The sequence below is a fragment of the Sapajus apella genome, unplaced genomic scaffold (genome assembly GCF_009761245.1).
Source record: "Sapajus apella isolate SASKATOON/1434 unplaced genomic scaffold, GSC_monkey_1.0 scaffold7, whole genome shotgun sequence".
In the NCBI taxonomy this organism is placed as follows: Eukaryota; Metazoa; Chordata; class Mammalia; order Primates; family Cebidae; genus Sapajus; species Sapajus apella.
This window is the reverse complement of record NW_022436947.1, coordinates 10,821,281-10,829,866: the sequence shown is the minus strand read 5'-3', so window position 1 is coordinate 10,829,866 and position 8,586 is coordinate 10,821,281. Positions and strand designations below refer to the sequence as shown.

At 43.6% G+C, this 8,586-nt stretch overlaps 1 long non-coding RNA gene across 1 annotated transcript in view; it reads right to left on the bottom strand.

The window, feature by feature from the left end:
* LOC116550157 overlaps positions 1-8,118 on the bottom strand; it is an 18,168-nt gene extending 10,050 nt beyond the window's left edge. The window contains exon 1 of the long non-coding RNA XR_004268259.1: positions 5,715-8,118. This is a non-coding gene — a long non-coding RNA (uncharacterized LOC116550157). The remainder of the gene's footprint in view (positions 1-5,714) is intronic.
* Between the last annotated feature and the right edge of the window lie 468 nt (positions 8,119-8,586).

Below are 8,586 nucleotides of genomic sequence, written 5' to 3'. Positions count from 1 at the left end.
GGTCTTTCCTGTGCTATTCTCATGATAGTGAATAAGTCTCATGAGATCTGATGGGTTTATCAGGGGTTTCTGCTTTTGCTTTTCATTTTCTCTTGCCACCACCACGTAAGAAGTACCTTATGCCTCTCACGATTCTGAGGCCTCCCCAGCCATGTGGAACTGTAAGTCCAATGAAACCTCTTTTTGTTCTCAGTTTTGTGTATGCCTTTATCAGTAGTGTAAAAACGAACTAATACAGTAAATCGGTACCAGTAGAGTGGGGCATTGCTGAAAAGATACCCGAAAATGTAGAAGTGACTTTGGAACTGGGTCACAGGCAGAGGTTAGAACAATTTAGAGGGCTCAGAAAAGACAGGAAAATGTCGGAAAGTTTGGAACCTCCTAGAGGCTTTGATGCTGATAGTGATATGAACAATAAGGTCCAGGCTGAGGTGGTCTCAGAAGGAAATGAGGAACTTGTTGGGAATTGGAACAAAGGCAAGTCTTGTTATGTTTTAGCAAAGAAACTGGTGGCATTTTACCCATGCCGTAGAGATTTGTGGAACCTCTGAACTTGAGAGAGATGATTTAGGGTATCTGGTGGAAGAAACTTCTAAGCGGCAAAGCATTCAAAAGGTGACTTGGGTGCTTTTAAAAGCATTCCATTTTAAAAGGGAAACAGAGCATAAAAATTCAGAAAATTTCCAGCCTGACAATGCAGTAGAAAAGAAAAACCCAGTTTTTGAGGAGAAATTCAAGCTGGCTGCAGAAATTTGCATAAATAGCAAGGAGTCTAATGTTAATTTTCCCAAGACCATGGGGAAAATGTCTCCAGGCCATGTCAGAGACCTTCAGGGCAGCGCCTTCCATCACAGGCCCAAGAGGAAAAAGTGGTTTTGTGGCCAGACCCAGGGTACCCGTGCTGCTGCCCTGTGTCCAAGCCACTCCAGCTGTGGCTGAAAGGGGCCAACATAGAGCACAGGCTGTGACTTAAGAGGGTGGAAGCCCCAAGCCTTGGCAGCTTCTACATGGTGGTGTCGAGCCAGCAGGTACACAGAAGTCAAGAATTGAGTTTTGGGAATCTTGGCCTAGATTTCAGAAGGTGAATGGAAATGCCTGGATGCCCAGGCAAAAGTCTGCTACAGGGCAGGGCCTTCATGGAGAGCCTCTGCTAGGACAGTGTGGGAGGGAAATGTGGAGTTGGAGCCCCCACATACAGTCCTCTACTAGGGCACTGCCTAGTGGAGCTGTGAGAAGAGGGCCACTCTCCTCCACACCTCAGAATGGTGGATCCACTGACAGCTTGCACCATGCACCTGTAAAAGCCACAGACACAGACCTGTAAAAGCCAGCCCATGAAAGCAGCCAGGAGAGAGGTTGTACCCAGCAAAGCTACTGGGGCAGAGCTTCCCAAGACCATGGGAACCCACCTTTTGCATCAGGGTGACCTAGATGTAAGATCTGGAGTTAAAGGAGATCATTTTGGAGCTTTAAAATTTGCCCCGCGGTATTTTGGACCTGCATGGGCCCTGTAACCCCCTTTTTTTGGCCAATTTCTTCTATTTGGAACAGCTGTATTTACCCGATACCTGTACCCACATTGTATCTAGGAAGTAACTGGATGTTTTTTATTTTGTAGGCTCCTCACAGGTGGGAGGGACTTGCCTTGTTTTAGATGAGACTTTGGACTGTGGACTTTTGGGATAATGCTGAAAAGAGTTAAGACTTGGGGGGACTATTGGGAAGGCATGATTGGTTTTGAAATGAGAGGTCATGAGACTTGGAGGAGCCATGGGCAGCATGATAAGGTTTGGCTGTGTCCCCACCCAAATCTCAACTTGAATTGTGTCTCCCAGAATTCTCACATGTTGTGGGAGGTGATTGAATCATGGGGGCTGGTCTTGCCTATGCTATTCTTGGAATAGTGAATAAATCTCATGAGATCTGTTGGGTTTATCAGGGGTTTCTGCTTTTGCTTCTTCCTCAGTTTTCTTTGCTACTGCCATGTAAGAAGTGCCTTTTGCCTCCTGCCATGATTCTGAGGCCTCCCCAGCCATGTGGAACTGTAAGTCCAATTAAATCTCTTTCTGTTCCCAGTTTTGGGTATGTCTTTATCAGCAGCATGAAAATGAATTAATACAGTAAAAGAGAACCCTGACTAATACATCTCATCTCTACTAAAACAATACAAAAAAAGAGTGAGGCATGGTGGTGCATATCTGTAGTCCCAGATACTCAGGAGGCTGAGGCAGGAGAATTGCATGAACCTGGGAGGCGGAGGCTGCAGTGAGCCAAGATCGCACCAGCCTGGGCAGCAGAGCAAGACTCCATCTCAAAAAAAAAAGGATGCCCACTTTCACCACTTTTATTCAATATAGCACTAGCCAAAGCAATTAGTCAAGAGAAAGAAAGAAAGGGCATGCAAATTGGAAAGGAAGAAGTTGAATTATCCTTGTTTGCAAACAATGTGATCTTATATTTAGAAAAACCTAAAGATTCCACCAAAAAACCTATTAGAAGTGACGAATTCAGCAAAGTTGAAGGATATAAAATCAACATACAAAAATCAGTAAAATTTCTATATGCTAGCAGCCAGCAATGTGAAAAAGAAACCAAAAAGTAATCTTACAGCATCTACAAGTAAAATAAAATATCTAGGAATAAATTTAGGAGGTGGAAGACTTCTACAAGGAAAACTACAAAACATTGACTAAAGAAATTGAAGAGGATAAAAAGAAAGGGAAAAACATCCCATGCTCACTTTCAGAAGAATTAATATTAAAATAACAGTACTACCCAAAACAATCTGCATATTTGATGCCATTCCTATAAAAATACCAATGACATTCTTCACAGAAATAGAAAAAAAAAATCGTAAAATTTACATGGAACCACAAAAGACTCCAAATAGCTAAAGCAATCCAGAGCAAAAAGAACAAAGCTAGAAGCATCACAATACCTGACTTCAAATTATACTACAGGCTGGACGCAGTGGCTCACACCTGTAGTCCCAGCAGTTTGGAACGCCGAGGTGGGTGAATTGCTTGAAGCCAGGAGTTTGAGACCAGTCTGGCCAACATGGCGAATCCCCGTCTCTACTAAAAATACAAAAATTAGCTGGGCATTGGTGGCAGGCACCTGTAATCCCAACTATTTGGGAGGCTGAGGCAGGAGAATCACTTGAACCTGGGAGGCAGAGGTTTGTTCCACTGTACTCCAGCCTGGGCAGCAGAGAGAGACCCTGTCTCAAAAAACAAACAAATCATACTACAGAGCTATAGTAGCCAAAAAGGCATGGTACTGGTATAAAAACAGACACATAGACAAATAGAACAGAATGGAGAACTCAGAAATAAGTCTGTGTACTAGAGCCAACTCATTCTGGACAAAGGCACCAAGAACACATATTGGGGGTAAACAGTCTCCTTAATAAGTCATGCTGGGAAAACTGTGTATCTGTATGCAGAAAAAGAAAACTAGATCCCCATCTTTCATCATATACAAATATCAACTTAAAATGAATTAAAGACTTAAATGTAAGACCTAAAACTGCGAACCTGCTGGAGGAAAACACTGAAGGAAATGCTACAGGACATTGGTTTGGGCAAAGATTTTTTGGCTTAGGACCTCAAAAGCATAGGAAGTCAAAGGAAAAATAGAAAAATGGAATTACGTCAAGCTAAGAAGCTTCTGGAGAGCAAAGGAAACAACAATGTATAGAGACAACCTTCAGAAAATATCTGCAAACTATCCATCTAACAATGGATTAATAAATAAAATATATGAGAAATGTAAACAACTCCATAGCAAAATAGCAAAGAATCTAATTTTTTTTAATGGGCAAAAGACCTGGGTAAACATTTCTCAAAAGAAGACATAAAAATGCCCAACAGATAGATTAAAAAATGCTCAACACCACTAATCATCAGGAAAATGCAAGTCAAAACCACAATGAGATACCAACTCACTTCAGTTAGAATGTCTATTATCAAAAAGAGAAAAAAAATAACAAATGGTGGCAAGGATGTAGAGAAGGAGGAACCCTGTTATAGTGTTGGTGGGAATGTAAAGTACAATAGCCACATGAAAACAGTATGGAAGTTTCTCAAAAAACTAAAAATAAAACTACCATATGATCCAACAATCTCACTGCTGGGTATACATCCAAAAGAAGTCAATATTGAAGAAGTATGTGCACTCCAATGTTGACTGTAGAACTATTCACAATAGCCAGTATTATGGAATCAACCTATGTCCATCAATGGATGAATGGATAAAGAAAACGTGGTATAAATTCACAATGAAATATTTGGCCACAAAAATAACGAAATGCTGTCATATGTAGCAACATGAATGGAACACCGCCATTAACATGATTTGATCATTACACATTGTATACATGTATCAAAATATCACACATACCCTCAAAATATGTACAACTATGATACATCAATTACAAATACATAATAAAGGAGGTTGCAAGCATGGTGGCTCATGCTTGTAATCTCAGCACTTTGGGAGACCAAGGCAGGAGAATTGCTTGAGCCCAGGAGTTTGAGACCAGCCTGGGCAACATAGTGAGACCCCATCTCTACAAAAATTAAAAAAAAATAATTCTCCAGGTGTGGTGGTGCACACCTGTAGTCCCAACTAGGGAGACTGAGGTGGGAGGATCATTTGAGCCTGGGAGGTCAAGGATGCAGTGAGATGTGATTACGCCACTGCACTCCAACCTGGGTGCCAGAGCAAAACTCTTTCTCTAAAAAAAAAATCACAAAAAAAGAAGACAAATTTACCACCAAAGTGAGAAAGACAATGGGACAAATTTGGATTGAGACCTATGGTTTCCAGTTCAGGCAACACTTGAAGACAGAAGGGGCCGATCATAACATGGAGTTGGGAGTTGTATGGTTTTTTTTTTCCTCTGGCTAACTTAAGCATTGGCTTAGAGGTTATCAGAGTGGGGGAAGACAGAGGGTACTTCTCTGAAAAACTCCCTTTGTTTTCCTCCTACAGAGAGTATTTACTTCAGGTTCACATTTGTTATCTCACTGGCTCTGACCATGGTGCTGAATCCTCTGAACTTGAAAACTGAACTCCTACAAAGGCAGTAGATTCAAACTCTTGGTTTTGAGTTGTGCTAGAAGTGATATGGGGAAGTACAGCACCCCTCCTCCCTTCTGTACTTCTACCAACCTTATCTGCTCCCTTGAGCTCCCTTTGAGCTGTAAAACGCAGGGGAAATTTCTCTAAAATGTATAGATTCGGATGCTCCCAGTTCCTGAATTCCATCTACATGAGTAGTTCTTTGAATTGTCAGAAAACAGTCTGGCCCCATAGTAAACTCAAGGCAGGGCAAACACAATATTTTTCCCATTTATGGGAATAACAGGTATGTCACAGTTCCTAAGACAACCACACAGGCTTCTGCTCAGCGTGGGTGTTCCTGACTTCACTGGAGTCAGCAGCAGTGTGCTGCTTCCTTGCTGACATTCAGCAAACGTGTGTTTATATAAAGCTCTATCATAAGCTAATCCCCAGAATCCCACATAATCTGCTTCCAAACGCAAAGCAGAATGTGCTATGTGTGTTACCAGAGATCTGATGTGTCAGACCGACGTGACAGGACAGTGGTCTGTTCTGATCTGGAACCTAACCAGAGACAGTCCTCAGAGTACTGAGCTCTGAGCTTGACCTTCCCCTCACCTTCCATTTCAGGCTAGGGGTGGGCATACCTGAGTTGGTGGAGTCTGTTCAGCCATAAACCTGTTTGTAGAGATGAATTTTACTGTGCTATGAGACTCTGGTCACGAATCATGGAACTTCTGCTTTCTGGTAGCTTGGATGGATTGTTTGTTCTTCCAAGGACTGCTAACCAGTGAGAAGACAGTTAAGACAGGCTGGGGCAGACAGTGCTTAATCTGCTCCACAGACACAAACTGCAGCTGCATCCCACCAGCATCTGCAAACACAGGGCAGAGAGATTAGTGTGTAGAATTGGCACAAACAAAGGGATGCCCAGGGATTGGTTTAGGAGGACGAGCCACAGGACGAGCCTTTCCTTTAGGGGACCTGAGAGAACACTGGCGAGCAACAGGAGCAGAGGGTCTTGCCTCTCATTCAGCATCAAGAGTTCTGCATCCCTCCTGGGATCCCTTTCTCAGACCTTAAGGACTTCAGAGAGAAGGTATGGTATGTTGAGCCAGATGTTAACTTTGTCTAGGAGAACAGCATGGGTTTTTAAGAAGGGAAAACCCTTGGGAAGGGTGGCACTTGGAATCAGTTGAGGTGTTTAAGCCAATATCCTGAGCTGAGAAAGGCCTGAGGAGCAGTGTTCTGGGCACAGTACAGGGAAACTCCCTCTCAGTGCCTAGAGAGTGCCTGCAGCAGGATAGGTGCTCAATAAATTTTTACTGAACTGAATTCTTGCTGAGCTACTAAAGGAGAGGCGAACAGCTGCTTCTAAGGGCTGATCCTATGCTTCAGAAAGCAGAGGAGTGAATCACATGTCTGGTCTTTTGGACTCACAGCAGATCTCACATTGTAGAGCCCTAAGTGGCTCCTGCTGCTGGGACAGAGGCATGAGCTCAGGAGCAGCTCTCTCAGGGACCCAGAATGCAGCCCATCTTCACTGGCTGTTGCACCTTCAGATAAAAAAGGCCAATGCATATGCCCTCAAGTCTTCTTTTTCTGTGTCACTTTCACTTCCCAGACATTTCAACAAGGTACTCTTGTTGACCTTCACATCTATATAGAGAAAATAGAGCTAGTGGTTTTTTTTTTTTTTTTTTTTCATGCCCATCAGGACCCTTCCTAAGGCCAATTTCAAAGTCATTCACAGGTAGAGTACCGAGGAGAATCTCTTTATCTGTTGTCTTTTTTCTTTTGGAACTCAGCTCATATTTGCATTTGTGCCAGCCTCTTTCCCGTCCAAGTTTCTAATGTTTTTGTTTTTTGACATAGAAAGTCAGTAAGTGAGCTGGATTAGAACAGGAGTCTGTGTACAATCCATACTTTATGCCTTTGTCCCTGTTCTCCTGCCTGCCCTTGACCTTCCCCTCTGGCCTGTTCAGTCACAGGAAGGAAGGAGAGGCAGCTGTCTGCAAGAGTAAAAATGCCTCCTACAAAAGCATACCCGATGGCTGTCCTTTTTTTCCAAGACCAGTTCTGACAGCTAAGAAGGCTGGCGCCCAGCTGGCATCCTCTGGTACCTTTGTCCTGTCACCTCCTGCCACACCAAGCCTTTGGCACAGTGTTCCTTACCAACTTCTGCCAGGCCTTCACCATCTTCTGCCCAACCCAGTGGGTGGCGCCCAACATGTTCAGGGTTGATACAGATTGGTTCAGGGCCATAATTTTGCGGACTTTTTTTTTTTTCATGGATGCAGAATTTATAGGTGATAGGAGCAGCACCCTTTTCCTCCTCCTTTTTGACTTCTGTCCTTCTCCTCTGACTTCGTCCTGTGACTTGGTGAACAAGGGTCTTGTCCATCTACAGACCCCTTTCATCTCTAGGAGGAAGGGCTGGATGCCGACCGCCCCTCGTCTCCGCTCTGGCTGTAGAAAGCGCTAATCCTGAGACAGCAAGTCTGCACAGTTTGGCCCAAAGCTTCCTGGCCGCACCCACATACCAGGACAGTGCCAGCTTGCTCCCTTCTAAGGCAGCATCTATTGTTTCCATACAGTGGGCAGGGCTGGCCATTCGGCGCAAGGCCACCTGAGTGGAAAAAGCCTTTTCAAAACAGGGTGGCTTCAAAACAGTTGGCCACACTTTGTTCCTTGGCCCCTAAAGAGAAGAGAGAGAGTAAATGAGGGGTGTGGAGCTTCGCTAGAAGTAGACTATGGGAATTTAAAATCAACGCCAAAAAATCCTTCCATCAACTTACTAACAAAACACAATTTCTGTGGGGCTCCAAGCTTCATTCTTGGAAAAAAATCAAAGCCCACTACAATGGGTGGCCATTATACCCAGACGGACTGGAGGAGAGAAAATGCTAGAGCTTCCAGCCCCCACTAACCAAGGAAAGCTGTTTTTCCTTCTGAGGCCTGTTTTAACAGCTATAGAATGGAGGTAAATACTAAAAATACAAAAAACTAGCTGGGCATGGTGGTGCACATCTGTAGTCTCACCTACCTGGGAGGCTGTGATATGAGGATCACCTGAGCCCGGGAAGTCGGGCTGCATGATCTATGATCGCACCACTGCACTCCAGCCTGGGCAACGGGAGTGAGGTGAGACCCTGTCAAAGGAAAAAAAAAAAATGTATATTAAAGGAAAAAGACCTGTTATGGCACAAATTCTGGAAATTTAAAGGACACAAACAATAAACAGAATCTCCTCAAAATTTTCAGAGAAAAAGGGCCAGAAATCAGCATTATATCAGATTTGTACCTCTTCACAGCACTGGGGGCTAGGAAACAAAAATCTGAGGGGATTTTTCCAGTCAGGAATTCCATAACCAGTGAAATAAGCAATAAAATACAGGCAAAATGAAAACCCTAAAAAAAGTTACCAGGAAACTACTGAAGGATGTGTACACACACACACACACACACACACACACACACACACACACACACACAATATGACTGGGTGCGGGGTCTGAA